Source organism: Leopardus geoffroyi, chromosome B3, assembly GCF_018350155.1.
Source record: "Leopardus geoffroyi isolate Oge1 chromosome B3, O.geoffroyi_Oge1_pat1.0, whole genome shotgun sequence".
Lineage (NCBI taxonomy): Eukaryota > Metazoa > Chordata > Mammalia > Carnivora > Felidae > Leopardus > Leopardus geoffroyi.
In genome coordinates this window covers 12,960,935-12,978,420 of record NC_059337.1, presented here as the reverse complement: position 1 = coordinate 12,978,420, position 17,486 = coordinate 12,960,935, and the positions used below count along the sequence as shown (strand labels likewise).

At 46.3% G+C, this 17,486-nt stretch overlaps 1 protein-coding gene across 6 annotated transcripts in view; it reads right to left on the bottom strand.

Annotated features, from left to right (window-relative positions):
- Positions 1–11,516, bottom strand: part of MCTP2 (multiple C2 and transmembrane domain containing 2) — a 241,814-nt gene extending 230,298 nt beyond the window's left edge. For 4 of the 6 annotated variants that reach the window (XM_045448740.1, XM_045448739.1, XM_045448741.1 and 1 more), the window contains exon 1: positions 11,359–11,511. The gene's annotated coding sequence lies outside the window, so the exon portion shown is untranslated. Of the gene's footprint in view, positions 1–11,358 lie in introns of all 6 variants that reach the window. The other 2 variants (XM_045448744.1, XM_045448743.1) reach the window with 2 other exon arrangements.
- Positions 11,517–17,486: the final 5,970 nt, after the last annotated feature.

Here is a 17,486-nt window from a genome sequence, read left to right as displayed (position 1 = left end):
TTTCTCATTCTTCTGGACAGAAGGCAGCATAGAACCAAACAGCAACAGCACAGAGAGGTCTGAACTCTGGGCAAAAGCTGCCGTAACACTGGAGGCACTCGCTTATCCAAATGTCTGCTGCAGGCTTACCTATAGCCAAGTAGCCAGCTTCCTCCTTTTCCTTGAAGAATAGGAATGTATTTACGATCCGTTATATACAAGGCACTCTTCAGGGATCGTTACTCATACTCACATCACCCCCACTGACGTGCGTGCAACTCCATTCTACAAGTGAGAAACCAGAGCTCTGGAGACACTTGACGTCCTAAAAATGGCAGAGCTGATATCTGAGCCTGGGATGTGTCTGAGTCCAAAATCGGGGCCCTTCCCAATAACTGAGTCACGGTGAGTCAAGGGAGTCATAGTGTGAAACTCCATCATTGCTGTACTGGGGTGGGAGCTTCTTAAGTGGTCCCACCCCTTGCCTACCCTCACCTGCAATGGTCTCCAGGGAGGCTTACTGAGTGGAGAGAAGAACTTGGACACTTTCCTCTCTGTTATCATTGATTTGTTTTTAATTTTTTTAATGTTTATTTTTGAGAGAAAGAGACAGAGACAGAGTGCGAGGAGGGGGAGAGGCAGAGAGAGAGAGGGAGACACGGAATCTGTCAGCAAAGAACCTGACGTGGGGCTCGAACTCACAAACCACGAGATCATGACCTGGGCCAAAGTCAGAGGCTTAAGCAACCGAGCCACCCAGGCTCCCCTCTTCTCTGGTATCCCTTCAAGCAGCATGCATTGTAGGGCTAGTTCTGATCCCAAATGGAGAAGATGCTTGGCTCATAACATCTGAAACTAAATACCAAGAGTTTTTAAAAGCTTTAACAAGTTAAGCCGATTACAAGTATTTTTAATATTTTCATGTCCAAGGATGAGCTTTTTTAAGTGACATTTTAGGGACAACAGAAAAAGGCCTGTAATTTCACCATCCAATTAACCCTGGCAAGATCTGTCTCAAGGCATGCCTTTAGGAAACTGTAATTGTTCAGAGGCACACAATGAAAAGTGACCCAGCCTAGACTAGACCATCTTCATAAGGGAACAACTAGTAAGTTTCTAATGCTGATTTCCAGGAAAAAAAAAATATTCATATACCAGCACATAGTGCAAATATACATATGGACGTAAAAGCAGTTTTGCTCTATAGTATTTCATACATGCCTTATCAAGAAATGTTAAAGGCAGCAATAAAACCAATGATTTATAAGCACTAAGACAGTTAACTTTAACCCACAGCCACTAGCAAACAACAACAACAACAAAACAACAGAAAATTTCATAACCAGGGGCTGGTCTTCTATCTGGCCAGATTCAGGATGTTACTACAAACCAGAGAAACCACCAAAATCATACCAACAAGACACCCAGCACTGCTCAGCAAAATTTATATCAAAAAATAGTTTAGGGGGCACCTGGGTGGCTCAGTCAGTTAGGCGTCTAGCTTTGGCTCAGGTCATGATCACAGTTCGTGGGTTCGAGCCCCGCATCGGGCTCTGTGTTGACAGTTCAGAGCCTGGAGCCTGCTTCAGATTCTGTGCCTCCCTCTCTCTCTCTGCCCTTCCCCCACTCGCGCTCTCTCTCTCTCTCTCTCTCTCTCTCAAAAATAAACATTAAAACCATAGTTTAACAACAACAAAAACAGCTCATCATGCATTGCATATCATGAAATGACTGACTTCGAATTGGAATGAATACAGACAACACTGATGAGTGCTTTACTCAAAGGTGCGTGAGGCTGTGGGTGGGACAGGAGGGTACAGGTGCTGGGCAACTTTGGTTATGCCCTGCAGCTTTAGCGGAAAGGCGAAATACAGCCCTAAAGGAAGTACAATGAACAGAGCCTGAAATATGTTATTTTTTACTTCCTTCTGTGTTCCAAGAGAACACAAACTACCTAGATTAAAGGAAGGTTCCTAAACGGTATCTCAGAAGTCCCCATGGGGACTAGGTATCTCAGAAGTCCCCATGGGGACAGGCAGAATATTCAGCAAGAGTAACTCTAGCTTCTGCAAGCCCCCATCAACCAGAATATCAACTGCGTCTGTGCACCGTGGACCCCTGAAAGATCTCATTTGGGCCTAATGCTTATAAATGAACCACTAGCAAAAAAGCACCCAGATCCAATCAACAGCACCACAAGAATTTTATCTGGGCTTTAAAATGTCAACATCTGTATATATTTAAAAGCTGACATCAATTCAAAAACATAAAACACGGTGAAGTTGTTCTCAGGGGTTTGTTCTCATGTGGAATTAACCGTAGGGTTTACACGTAAGTGACTGCTTGCTTTGCTACACAAATTTATTATAACAATGATGTGTTTAAGGCATCACTTGGGTCAGATGAAAGAGAGAGACCTTTCCACGGTGTCTAGCTTCGTGTAATCACAATCTCCTGGCAGGAAATTGCTCTAAAGTGTCTCATTTATCAAGATCCTGCCAAATCCGTCTCCAGAACAGGGTTTAGCAGGATTCCAAAGCTTTATCGACGTGGCTTTTAAAGCAGCCTCTGGGGCGAAGCATTGCAACTCTGCACTCAGCCTGGGAAAGCACAAAGCAGTTGCCTCCAAACCCACGACACAGAGAAATACCTGGAATGGTAGATGTCTTGGGTCTTGGAGACTCTCTAGTTTTGGGGTGAAACAATTTCGCCGGAAACGAAGTCAGAGTGGAATGGTTAAAATAGCCCTGGCTCTTGGGATGGAATAGTAGCAGGAAAAAACTAAATTTCCAACCAACGAGGTGACCCTATACAACTTACTCACTGATTCTCAGTGTTCTCATCTGTATAATGGGGACGGCTCCTATCCAGCAGGGTTCCTGAGAATAAGATATGATGCTGTCACCCAGCAGCTCAGCGTGTCAGGTAGCTGGCACTTGTTGGTATGTTCTATAAACCAGGGAAAAACGAAAAACTTCCACGAAAAGAGAAAACATCGATGAAAAGGCATATATCGGCAATGAACACAAAAACGAAGCCATCAATTACTGATTTACAATCTTTTTTCTTATCTCTTTGGAGAGAGACAGAGATAGTGTGAGTGGGAGAGGAGCAGAGCTAATAGGGGAGGGGGGGGGGGAGAGAGAGAATCCCAAGCAGGCTCCACACGAATAGTACAGAGCCTGCTGCGGGGCTTGATCCCACAAACCATGAGATCATGACCTGAGCCGAACCCAAGAGTCAGATGCCTAACCGACTGGGCCACCCAGGTGCCCCACGCATTGACTTATAATCTTAAGTTCATGGTGATAAAGGCAGAAATTGACACAAAGCGGAAAGTCAGAAAGGAAGTAGTTAATAAAACAACCATATACCAATCTGTTATTAATGACCAGGGCTGCACCTGCATGTTCAAACTCTTTTTATTTAATCACATAAATAGTTCACGATGTTTAGAAACAATTCATCATGTACCTTCTCCGTTCTGCCATGTCTTCTGGTTCAAATATTAACAGAGGAAACTTCCTGAGAACCTTCTTTCTCCTTCCTTCCTAAAGCTACGTGTTTTGGGGGCGCCTGGGTGGCTCAGTCAGTTAAGCATCCGACTCTTGGTTGTGGCTCAGGTCATGATCTCACAGTTTGAGAGTTTGAGCCCCTCGCAGGGTTCTGTGCTGACAGTGCAGAGCCTGCTTGGGATTCCCTCTCTCTCTCCCTCCCCCCACTCACACTGTCTCTGTGTTTCTCAAAATGAATAAATAAAAAAAAAAAAAAAAAAAAAAAGCTAAATGTTTCTGTGCCAGCTCAAATAGATCTAAGAGAATGAAAGAAATACCAGAGAAATTCTGCCTGTTTAGACAGGCCTGAAGGTGCTGAAAGCGACTTCCTCCCAAGATTCCTCCAAGAATCGCCAACACTCAACTATGTTGGAAGAAAGTGCACGGCAAACATACCAAAGAGGAAATACGGACGGAGAGCAGCACAAAGACTTCGAGAAGGGATGGAGACAGTTCACGATAGGGCCTCTTCCAGCAACAGACAAGAATCCCTGTCCAAGTGAAGCGTGTCAGTGCGATGACAAACAAAGACAGACAGGCCTGCCAGAAAGACAGACAGACAGGGAAGGTACGCAAGCCTGCAGGACCTCTGGGGCCCCGGCTTACTCAGGAGGAAGCAACAGGAGGTGGAAGACTGACCCCAAAGGCCATTTTCAGACTAGAAACCTAGGAACCTGCATGTACAATAATTATGGAATGTTTTACATTAGTCAAGACTGTGAGAGCAATGATGTTGGTTACTGTGGTCCCGGTAATATAGAGTCCTTTTCTTTTCTTTCTTTTTTTTTAAATGTTTATTTTTGAGAGAGAGAGAGAGAGAGCGAGAGAGAGAGAAAGAGAGAGAGAGGAAGAGGGGCAGAGAGAGGGAGACAGAGGATCCTAAGCAGGCTCTGTGCTGACAGCAGAGAGCCCGATGCGGGGCTCGAACTCACTAATCTTGAGATTGTGAACTGAGTCAAAGTTGGCCGCTTACCCGACTGAGTCACTCAGGCGCCCCTAGAGACCTTTTCTGATATACTAAGTTCTCAAACTAGACCCCAACATCTTTCATAATGTCTAAAATAGTCCCCTTCCAACCACCACCAAAAAAAAAATAAATAAAACCCAAATTATTACATTATCACCGCAATCATTATTTTTGTTTGGTCTGGTTTTTGTTTTATTTCTGTAGCGCCACCTTGCTCGCATCTTGCATCCCAACACGGTGACAGCCACACAGGTAGGTTCGATACTTTCTTTTTCTAGTTTTCCTGATCAGGTCACAACCTCCCGTGAAGATTTCTGACTTTTAATGGACACAGTTGCTCCTAACCTTGCAGTTCCTCAAAAGCATTCATCCAGCAACTTCTGAAAACGACCTCTTTGTTCTTTCCAAACTTGGCTCCAGGCTGGGGCCCCGGCCCAGAGGGATCTCTGCCTGCCACTGGCTAACGCCAGCTGACCATTCCTGCTAAGTGTAAACAGCCCTATCTCTGGAGGCCGCCCCTCAGTACTTGGCTAGAACCTTGTGCAAATAGCACGCTTTACTGTAGTCACTTGCTAAGCTATCCGACTTTGCATCTTTGTAAACTCTCAGGGGCCAGGGAGCTACCTGTCTGATTCACAACAAAAACCTTAGCACATACTGCCTGTAATATAAGCTCAATTACTAGCCTTTGGATAAAAAGAACACATACTTATTCATGTCAACCACTTTGTAACACATGCTTTAAACAAGCCTTTGGCTCCACTCTGACCATCTAATCCCATCTGATATTCTGCACAGATATTAATCTTATAATATTGGCATCAGCAGCATCTACCAAACAGCATTGGCCAACCTGTATGACCTAGCAAATGATACAATGAGTTAATCTGTAATAAACATGATATATATATGTGATAGATGAGTGCTTTTAACAAGAGAAAATAACTAAGGGGATAGATGGTAAGCATTTTACCTTATGACAATTACATGGACTCAAATTCTGAAAGCAAGCTTTTCAGCAAGCCCCTTGTCACTCTCCTGCCCTTGTTTGCTGTTCCACCCCACAGCCCTCCTCCCACGAGCCAGGCTGTCAAACACGTGAAAGGCCAAAGTGAGCAGAGAATTAATCTCCACCCTCTAAAGAATGAGCGGAAGTAAACCTTTTTCACCTTTCCCATCCAAGGAACTGGAATTTGTTCCTATCCTGCGTTTGCCAGGAGAAATGTCCACGTTTCCTTTGCGACCCGCTTCTCGCTTATGCCCTCTCCTTGGGAGAGACGGCGTTATTCAATTGTTGATATTCCTCAGCCCCTTGAATTATTCAGTTGTTATATCAGCTGCATTATTCAGTGCACTCAAACCTCTACCCTGGAATCAGCCAGACATTTCAAACTCACAGTGTCCACGAAACTCATTATTATTCTTCGAAAACAATCTAGTCCTGACTTGCGACACTGGCACCAACCTAGGGGCCCAAGGCACAAACCTCAGCCCCCATACTCCCTTTCTCCCATCACCCACATCCACCTGGTCACCTCTGCCACGTCCAAGATACCTCCCCAGCCTTCAAACACCCCTGCTTCCCTATTGCCTTCAGCCAAGCCCTGCAATCTCTCTCCTGAACTAATATAACTTAACTCCTTTCCCACTGACTCACTGCCAGAATTAGGGCAGCTGACTCCATTCAGCCAAGGCACTGCACAGCAAGCTTGTCCCTATCCCTCTGTGGGGATCACACTTGTCCAGCGACCACCGTATTTCCTTCCAGTGCCTGATATCAACACTTAGCGCAACGAGGCAGGCAGTAGATGACCACGTGAACGAACGAATGCATGGCTGAGACGGCCAGTACTCTCAGAATTACATTCCGCTGCCTGCCATAGACTCAAGTTAACATTGGTCTACACATTTGTCTCCGGACGGGAACCGAACACACGGTAACCTGAGGTCCACACCCAAAGGCAAACCATCGTTCGATACACTCACACATGGACTCGCATCTATAGCTGTACGGTTTGTTTGGTTTTTTTCATGCTGCCTGAAATGATGGAGGTATTCCACGATAAGAGGCACAAAATTGCAGGTGTGCCTGGGTGGGTCAGTCAGTTAAACATCCAACTCTTGATTTCTCCTCGGGTCACGATCTCACGGTTCGGTTCATGGGTTCAAGCCCTGCATCAGGCTCTGTGCTGACAGTGCAGGGCCTGCTTGGGATTCTCCCTCTCTCTCTCTCTCTCTCTCTCTCTCTGCCCCTCCCCTGCTCACGCTCGCTCGTTCTCTCTCTCCAATTAAATAAACTTTTTAAAAAATGTACAAAATTATGGGGAATAATTGTTTTCAGGAAATAAAACAACCAAACAAACAACCGTGACCTTGAAAGCAAGCATAGGTTTTCTAGATACCTTCCAGGACATGATGGACAAACACACCATCATCTTCAAGCCCTCTGTGTCCTGGGCAGGGAACTGGCCTTTAGAAGAAAGGCCTCCATGCTAATAGATGAAGCTCACATTCCAAAACAAGGCCACCTTCCACAGTCACCCACAGGAGAAATCCATATGAGCCCATAATCATGCCAGGGAAAGAGGCATCTTCTGTGTTACTCATCGTATATATGCAATCGCGCCCACTTGCTTAGGAAACCTTAGAAATTCACACTAGGAGGGACTGACACCATTCTTCCTCTGTCCTCCGGCAATGTGTCCCTAAAGAAAAGCCTGTTGACCCCAAGTGACGAGCAAATCACCGTGGGTGGTTAAACAGGGCCATTCCAGATAGACTTCCAGCCTCTCCGACAATGCCCGCCCACAGCAAGGACACGGATGCAAACTCTCCCCGGCAGGAAAAGAGGGAAGGCGCCTGAATCCTGGCTGAACCGCCTTCCAGCTGTGTGCCCTGGGACATTACCCTGGTGTCTCTGGGCCTCGGTTTTCTCAAATTAAATGGAAGTGTCAACAGGCCCGCTTTGTGGGGTTGTATTCATGATTAAAAGAGTTCGTATTTCTTAGCACAACGCCTGAGTACAATCTAGTGCTCAATAAATGTCAGTGATCATACTGTAAATGATACCTCTATGCCAACCTTAATATATGAGCTTATATGCTCCCTTTATTCCATCTATGCCTTACCAGTGCTCGTAAATATGAAGAGCAGTGGTTCTCAAACTTGGGCATAGACCAGAATCATCAGGAGGACAGACTGCTATGCTCCAGACATAGAGTTTCTGATTCAGGGGGGCCCGGGATGGGGCCTGAGGACGTGCATTTCTAAGAAGTTAATCCCAGTGGGTGCGTTCAGCTGGTCGGGAAGGACACATTGAGAAGCACTAACCAAGGGGGCCTCACGGCAACCATGGAGGAAGCGTGTAGGTCCAAACCTCCAGGCCTTCTACAGCCTTCCGCCCTGGACCCTTTCATCTCACTAACTCCACCAACAATTCCAAACTCAGTTCAAGCAATCAGGAGCCCTCCAGGCTCTAGGCCAGCACCCACGACACTGTGCTGTCATAATGAAACCAAAGACACCAGGAGCTCGGTGACAAATGGGACCTCACCAGAGTCAGTGCTTGGGACAGAGAAAACCTTCAGTAAACGGTGACTGGGAGAGCCAAGCAAACTGAAAGGTCCTGGAGACCAGCTCTGGGCCTTCCTCTTGGGACTGATCGCTAGGTATGAAATGCCCTGAGTCCCGGATAAGCCCAGTATCCCTCCCACCCCAGCCACCGGCCTCAACTCCACTCAGCCAACCATGAGTCCTTTGCCTCCCTCCAACCACAACTTGGTCTCTTACTCTATGAAGGTAGTGAAGTTTCAACTTCCTGCCTCTTACTGGCCCCTATGAGGGCTACAAGCTGCTAGGAGATGCTAAGTGTTCTCAGGGAGAGAGGGTTGCAACCAGGAAGCATTTTTGCGTAAGTATTTCTGGTAAACTGCCCAAAAAGATCTCAGCAGAGAGATGGGAGCCAAGATGGCGGAACAGCATGGAAGTTTTTTGTGTGTCTCGCGTCCATGAAATACAGCCAGACCAACACTAAACCATCCTACACACCTAGAACACTGATTGGAGGATTTATACAACAATCTGCACAATATGAACCACAAAATTCAGCAGGTACACAGCGCGGAGAGGTGAATTTGGGGAGCGAGGAGCCACAGAGGGTAGGGATCTGCTTTTGTGGGCGGAGAGAGGATGGAGACTGGGGATGGGGGGGCGGAGAATAGGGAAAAGCACCCCTCCCCAAAAGCAGCTGGAGAGGAAGTGGAAAATTGGAGAGATCTCAGTGGAGAGAAGACAGGAACCTCCAGCAAATGGTTATCATTTCTTTTTCCATTCTAAATAAGCGTCCACTTTCCTAACACATTTTGCATTATTTTTCCTAAAAAGCATCCCCAAATCGAAAATTGAGATCTGCCCATTTCACATCTCATGCATACTCTGCTCCTGGGCTCTTTGGCTTTTCTGGAAATTTCTCTAATTCAACACTCTCTGCCTCTTCATTAGAGCATCTCACCAAGCCACGCACACTTCTACAAACACATTCTAGGCAGGATTTCAAATACTCCTAAAGAGGACTTCAAGGTCTGCTATCAGCCTATCAGTTTCACTGTCAAATGAAGATAGAGAAAATAAAAACTGTGCCAGGCACAACCCAGGCAGAAGATCCCACCTGATTGTCTCAACACAGGCAAAAAGCCTCTCTTAAACACACACACATACACACACAACAACAACAACAACAAAAAACTGCTACTTTATTTTCAACACCTTAAGATAATTTAAACACGAAACCCCTCAATTTCTGTGTGTAATTACTCACAATCAAAAGGAAGGTTTTAAGAAAGCAAGTTTTGAAATATTACTTAAAATTCAAAGGCTTATTATCATTCTCATCCTCTACAGTATAATTGCAGTTTGAAAATCACTTTTGTGGTTTACAGGAACTTAAAGAAATTATGAGCTGTTATGGATCATTCTTACTCAAAGGCTAAACTTGGGATATTAGGATTTCTTCCCAAACAAGCACACTGCAGTACTCTACACTTCTAGAGATTTAAGGGAAAATGGTACATCTTTTAAAGTAAATGTTATGCATATTCATGTATGATTATAGATTTATACACACAAAGTCCTTTCTAGGTGACGACGATGGATTCCATTCATCTGGAAGATATGAAATCCAGCTGCAAAAATGTTAAAAGATATGAATAATATGAAAACTGGCTGTCACCTCAATGCGTAATACACAAGGAATGCCTACAAAGTTTTACTGACTTGTCCCAGTCGGATATGTTGGGTCCTTAAAAATATGTTAAGGAAGACACATAATAAATTCTGTATTTAAAAAAAAAAAAAAAAAAAAAGCTGTTCATCTTCTTGTCCCACACTGACCATGGTTCAACCACACAAAGAGAATAAAAGCAACACTCATACACGACAGTGACCTTCAGTCCCAGGACGTGGATTGTTCTACGAATATAAATTTGAGTTATTTTCCATTAAATCTGCCAGATTTACACTGTTGGCCTCACAGCACTGTGGAGGAGTGAAAAAGTATGCGTTTTGCCCTCGGACATAGTTACCTACCACTCTCAGGTGCACTAACAACCTTGAACAAATTGCTGAATTCTTCCCTGCCTGTACCGGGGGAAGAATACCTATGGTGTGTATTTTATGCAGCAAGATAAAGTGCCCAGCATGGTGGATGGCGCAGAATGGATCCTTAACAATCTTATTTTAAAGAACAGGTCTGATCGTCCCTGTCGGGTGGGTGGCGGGCCAGGCTAATGACAGTCTTCAGAGATTTGCATTCTCCCTGCATTTAAATGCTTATTAGCAGAGATTAAAGAGGCGTCCCTGTGCCATGGCCCCTTCTAAACACCCACCTGTGAGGAATGAGTGCCCTAAAATGCCCCCTTCGTCCCAATACCCGTGCTACCAAAAGCACACCAACCTGGCTCCCGCAGAGGTTCGCCCTTAACAGGCAGACAACAAATACTTACTGAATTCAAATGCTGCTGACCCAAACAAAAAATGAACGCTAATGGAAACCATAATCCATAGACCTGTCTGCCTGAAGTTCCGTTTCTCGGGAAGCAGGCTTTGTAAAGTTCTAGGGTTCGCCTGGAAGCTGTCTGGTAGCCGTAAGTGGCCCTTGCCGAGGTAACTTCCAGCCCACACTGACGTAAGGACCCACACGCCGCCGAAACCCTGAGACACCGCACACAAGTTCGTTAAGATGCTTTCACCCCTGTAAGGAAACGCAACCATCTCTAAAAGCCATCAGCGCCCCCAATTTGCCTAACAAACGGACAGAGCGCTGGGGAACTAACTGCTGAAGCCTCTCAAGTTCACCATCACCGTATTTTTTTTTTTTTTTTTTTTTTAACGTGCCAGAGACCCCTCTGTAACCCAGACAAGTCTCTAAAGCTTTCAGCTGTCGTGCAGCTGCGCTAGGCACCAAAGCAGAACCTCCAGGTCTCCACGGAGGGAGCGCGTCAAACCCCACCCAAATGAGGGGCTGACCTCTGCAGAAAGAGCCCGGGCGGTGGCGGTGACCGACTCCACTGCGCCCAGAGGGGGCCAAAGGTGTGCCTTTTCAGAAGCCAAGAATTCCTGCGGCAGGCTGCCCGCCCCTCGTGCGCTCTCCAGGACTAGCCGCGGCGGATTGCTGCCTCGCGTCCTTGCCACACTTTCTGGGTCCCGGGAAGGAGTTTCCCTGGATTCCCATCCTGAGCCCTCAGGGTCCCCAGCCCCTCTCACCTCGGTGGGGAGCACAGACGCCCACCCCGGGAGAGAGCAGGCGGCGCCCCCGCGCCCCTCCCGCCGTCGCTGCCAGGTGCGCCCCGCACCGCCCCTCACCTGTCCGAGGTTGCGTCCCCGGGGGCTGCCGAGGGGTCAAGGCGCGCCCCTCGCTTGCCGGGACCCGCCGCGGCTGCCACTCGCAGGCGCAAGAGCAGCCGGGACGCGGCGGGGGCGAGGGCACCTCCGGGGCCGGGCGACTTCCTTGGCCCCCGCCCGCCAGCCCCGCCTCCAGGGGGCGGAGGTGGCCGCGCGTCACCTTGGAGCCACCTCCCACCTAAGCGCGGGCGCGGCCCCTGGTGGCTCTGGCGGCTGCTGCCTCTGGGCACCCGCGGGGCGAAGAGGAAGAGATCACGCTGAGCTGCCTCGTCTGGCCCGGCTGCCAAGAAAAGGAAGATGCGTCCCAGCAGCGTGGCGGTGACTGGGCGCGGAGTTCACCCGCGTTTTAGTGCGAAGTGAGGAAAGGGGACAGCTGTGACTTGCGAACTTGTCATCGCAGAGTACCGTGTCTTCGCGGATACGCAGAGGAGTGCCCCAGGGTGCCACCGCTCCCTAAGGGATCGGTGGGGAGGGCGCAACCTCCGTGTTTACCACGCTGACCCTGGCAGGAGATACCAGACACCACATCCAGCCCGTGCCACGTGGGCACGACTGTGGGTGCAAAGCGGCCACCCAGATGCGCTGAGCTCTTTGTTCTCTGAACCTTGGTTCCTCGTCTGTAAACATTAGGCCCATCTCAGTGCCCAGTGCGCTGAGAACTCGTACGCAGGGACCCTTAAAGACCGCTGCGTCCGATGACTGGCGCGAAGGAGTTCAGCAACTATTTGCCCTTTGGTCCTTTCCCTTGAATTCTTTTTCTTCCTTCCTCTCCCCTTCACGCTAAACTCTTCTTCTGTTTACTCTTAATGTCTGCCTGGTCAGTTTCTTTCCCCTTCGATTAAGGAGCCCCTGTCTACTGGGTACCGAGTCCGTCTTGCAGGTGGCTGAGGAGGAGATAAGGAAGGATAGGAACCGCCGCCCCCACCGCCTCCCGAGAGGCCAGAACCACACACGCCTCACCCCCCCCCCCCATCAGAAATCAGCTACAACAGAGGTATAGGGGCTAACCTGGGTGTGGGACAGACCCTGCGTCCCACCTGTGGTTATGGGGAGTGGGTGGCCGTGAGCTGGAGAGTTTAATTGGTGTCATTGGTGGTTAAGCAGGAAGACCTCGTCAAATCCTGTCTTGGCAACAGATGCTATAAACCCGCCAGTTCACTTAATGCCTCTGAATGTCTACTTTCTCGTTAATAAACTGGGATTCGAATAAGAGCTGTTGTATAGATTCTGAGAAATAATTAAATGCTTTTCGTAAAGTACTTACCGCAGTGTCCTTAATAGGCACTTATTGAAGGTTGGCTACTGAGGAGGGGCGCCTGGGTGTCTCAGGCGATTAAGCTTCCAACTCTTAATTTCGTTCAGGTCACGTTCTCAGGGTTGGTGGGTTAGAGTCCAGCTTGGGGCTCTGTGTTGACATCCCGGAGCCTGCTTGGGATTCTCTCTCTCTCTCTCTCTCTCTCTGCCCTCCCTGCTTGGGCTCACACACTCTCTCTCCTCTCTTTCTCAAATAAATAAATGAACATTCAAAAAATTAATAAAGGTTGGCTAATGATGATAATAGTATGGTCAGACATGGAGGGGGCCAGGAAGAAAAATATTTAAAACGCATGCGCCCTTGGGCAGAAACAGAGCCGCCCCCTTCATGAAAAGAATACTTGAGGCGCCTGGGTGGCTCAGTCGGTTAAGCATCTGACTTCAGCTCAGGTCATGATCTCGAGGTTCATGAGTTTGAGCCCCAAGTTGGGCTCTGTGCTGACAGCTCAGAGCCTGGAGCCTGTTTCGAATTCTGTCTCCCTCTCTCTCTGTCCCTTCCCTACTCGTGCGCGCTCTCTCTCTCTCTCTCTCTCTCAAAAATAAACATTAAAAAAAATTTTATTTTTTTAGATTTAAAAGAATTTTTTTAAGTTTTGTTTATTTATTTTTGAGAGAGAGACAGAGAGAGTAAGGGGGGGGTGAGTGGGGGAGGGGCAGATAGAGAGAGGGAGAGAGAGAGAATCCCAAGCAGGCTCTGTGCTATCAGCACCAAGCCCCACACGGGGCTCGAACTCACACACGTGAGATCATGACCTGAGCCGAAACCAAGAGTCAGATTCTTAACCGACTGAGTTATCTAGGCGCCCCAAAATTGTTTTTAAATAAATAAAAATTAAAAAAAAAAAAGAATACTTACAGTAGCAGCTACTGGTGATGAACAGAATCACTCACCACTTTCTGGGCTTGGCATACAACACAGGTTCACATTTAATTTTCACAAACTTGTGAAGCAGTTCATAATATCCCTAGTTTAAAATGGGGAGAATTAGCCTCAGAAGCATGAAATCCCTGGGCTGAAGGTATGAGACAAGTTACCAGCAGAGTCAGAGAAAAGTCACCTGGGACCTATAGAAAATCTGGGATTTTCCCCCTGTGGCCTCCCTGCAGATGCATCACCAGCCTTAGTGAGGGAAGGTTCTGGAGGGAAAATAAAGGGTAGAAAGGAAAGGAAAAAATAAAGGAAGCAGGGAAAGAGCCTTAAACAGGAGAAGGTAACAACCATACCTTAGAACCTACTAATAATACAACAAAATTAAAATAGTGAGTGAACCCACACAAAACGCTTTTTGCTTACAACTCCTGCCACAGTGGGGTTCCTGTTCTGTGGTTCCTGTAGCCCGACCGCAAGTTGAAAATGACTAGCGGCACTTTTCAATCATTAAATGCTGCAGAAAGTGAAACATTTGAAAAGACAGAAATCTAAGGTCACACCTTCTCATCTCTCACCACGATACATTCTTCTGTCAAGCTTCCTTGAAAGTTTTGTTGTTGTTGTTGCTTCTTTACTTGTCCAGGTACATTACCTGCCTCTTTCTAGCATGTTCCATCCAGGAAAGAATACCGTTGCTTTCACCAACTTGACCTCACCATGTAACCACAAGAAGCACTTACAAGAGAGGTTGGACTCATATATGTGGCTGATAAATGTTCAATACACTGTTGTGCATTGAATTTCTTTATTTGTATGTTTATTTACTTAGTTGGGGGTATATTATTACCTTTTTAAAATATAATTTACTGGGGCGCCTGGGTGGCGCAGTCGGTTAAGCGTCCGACTTCAGCCAGGTCACGATCTCGCGGTCCGCGAGTTCAAGCCCCGCGTCGGGCTCTGGGCTGATGGTTCAGAGCCTGGAGCCTGTTTCCGATTCTGTGTCTCCCTCTCTCTCTGCCCCTCCCCCGTTCATGCTCTGTCTCTCCCTGTCCCAAAAATAAATAAACGTTGAAAAAAAAATTAAAAAAAAATATATAATTTATTGCCAAATTGGCTTCCATACAACACCCTATACTCATCTCAACAAGTGCCCTCCTCCATGCCCATCACCCTTTTTCCCCTCTCCCCCATCCCCCATCAACCCTGTTTGGTCTCTGTATTTAAGAGTCTCTTATGGTTTGCCTCCCTCCCTCTCTGTTTGAATTTCTTGATGTAAACAAGCTTTGAACCAAGTCTTATAGGCACTGTCCGTGATGTTGTAATGGTTACTTTAAAAAAAAAAAAAATTAAAGTCTCCTGTCTTTTCTGTCTGGCCTTCTTAATTCACATGAATATCAAGTTATTTAGCCTCTGAAGAAACAACCGTAGTGTCAATATGACATTTGTGGTGGAGATTTCCCACTCTCTACATTTATATTAGAGTCCTACAAATACAATTGCTTTTAGATGCTAGACAACATATGCTAGGTTTATGGCAGTCTAGTAATTTCACCTGTTCTTTTCCATTTTGAATGGCAGATGTGGCTTCTACACACCCCATGTGCTCGTTCGCTACCACAGCTGATGCTTCCTGTCATATTTCAGAAGCACCACAGTGCAGGTATGTTAGCAACGTCACTGTGCCTGTTTGAATCAACAATAGCAATTTAAGTAGGACAAGTGCAGTGGCTGTAGTTACCTAGAGTCTCTGCCCATGGAGTTAAAAGAGTCTTTTCTAAAAGAGGGATGATCTGGGTGCCTGGGTGGCTCAGTCAGTTAAGCATCTGACTTCAGCTAGGCTTGGATCATGACCTCGTGGTTTGTGAGTTCGAGCCCCGCGTCGGGCTCTCAGCTGTCAGTGCAGAGCCTGCTTGGATCCTCTGTCTCCGTCTCCCTCTTCCCCTCCTCTGTTCATGCTCTTTCTCTCCCTCTCTGTCTCAAATCAATAGATAGATAGATAGATAGATAGATAGATAGATAGATACATTAAAAAATAAATAAATTTAAAAGAGAACTGATCTTGTCTATAAATGCCTAGGAGTAAAAGCTCCAATGCTTCTCTGCTCCTAGGGGATCACAACAGCACTCCTGTAAGATCCTACCAGAGCTGGCCATGTGTTCGATCCAATCCAGCTCTACTTGGAGAACTCAAAGCTCATCTTGGGAATAGAAGTCCCTTGACTTGCTTCTTCTCTTTTCTGGGCTGATAAAATCCAAATTAGAAAAACAATCGAGATATAAATACATATCTCTAGACCTACTAGGCGAAGAAATCAATGCCATGGTTAAGGCCAAATTTAGTCCTCTCTCCAAGTGACAGATGTCTACCGAGTGCCATAAGGAAGCATGTGTACTTTGCTACCTGGCCTTGAGAAAATAACACTCCTTTTATTGTTAGTGCAAACAGTCATTGTTATTATATTTGCTCAGTTTGATTTTTTCTTATCGTATGATTGTCATGACAGTTTGTAGAAAATGTATCCCTTTTTATAGTGGCAGGGGTAGAGAGACCACATTTAGTGACTCACTCCACACCTAGCTCTGCCATTTAACTAGCTAGGTGTTTTCCTACAGTTGGTAAGAAAAAAAAAAAAAAAAAAAGAGTGGTTGGTAGGGTTTCAGTTTCTCAAGCAAAGGAGTGGCCCTAACAGTAAAGGAGTCTTCCTTTCTAATTACTCAGAAGGAAGACATTATAAAATCTTTCTTTGGAAACCAATATCAGCATTTAATTGTCTTATTAATAATAAGCATATGTAACAAACTATTTCAAATACCCAGACATGTATTTAACACAAATTAGCTGGAAACGTTCGCAGGTAGTAACTTGCTCAAAGTTCCATTTGTATAGATATTATAGTTTTCAAGGGTGAGAATTTCTATGGCCAAGATGAGCATCTGGTAATAGCTGCTTTTAAAAAGTTAAAATTATTGGGGTGCCTGAGTGGCTCAGTTGTTAAGCGTCCGGCTTCGGCTCAGGTCATGATCTCATGGTTCATGAGTTCAAGCCCCACGTCGGGCTCTGCGCTGACAGCTTGGACCCTGAAGCCTGTTTCGGATTCTGTGGGTCTCTCTCTCTCTCTGCCCCTCCCCCACTCACGCTCTGTGTCTCTCTCTCTCTCTTAAAAATAAATAAATATTTTTTTAAAACAATTTTAAACTTAAAATTATTAGAGACATATTTGGGTCGATCTTAGAACCTTAGGTCCCTATTTATCAGATAATTAAAGCAGACACAAATTTATTTTTTCAGGTGAAGCTTGACCTTGCTCAAGGGTACTTCCTCATCACCAACATTTTTGTGTCTGGTGATGTAAATTCCATCCAGTTAGCTAATTGCTTAAGCTTTCTCCCAGACGAAACCAGACCAAGAGAGAGCGTTTCACACCATACAGCATTGCTGTGGCCCCACAGAGAGTCACATTGTCGGATTGTTCTCCAGTGTGCTGTCATTGGCCCTAGCGTGGAGCATCTCAGAATCTGTCTTGAGAAGTGGGTTGTTGAATTTGCACTTGGAATGTTGGCCAGGGTTATTGTTCTTAAATCCCAGTGCTTGTTTTAAGATGATCCAAGGTAGGGGTGCCTGGGTAGCTCAGTGCGTAGAGCCCCCGACTCTTGACCCCAGGGCTCAGGTCATGACCTCAGGGTTGTGAAATGGATCCCTGCATGGGGTTCTGCACTGAGCAGGGAGCCTGTTTGAGAGTGTCTCTCTCTCTGCCCCTCCCCCACTCACACGCATGCTCTCTCTCTCAAAATAAACATTAAAAAAAAAAAAAGATTTTCTTTCCCTCTCTCACTGCCCCCTCCCCCATTCATGCTCTGTCTCAAAAAAAAAAAAAAAAAAAATCCAAGGTAGAAGTTGTCAGTC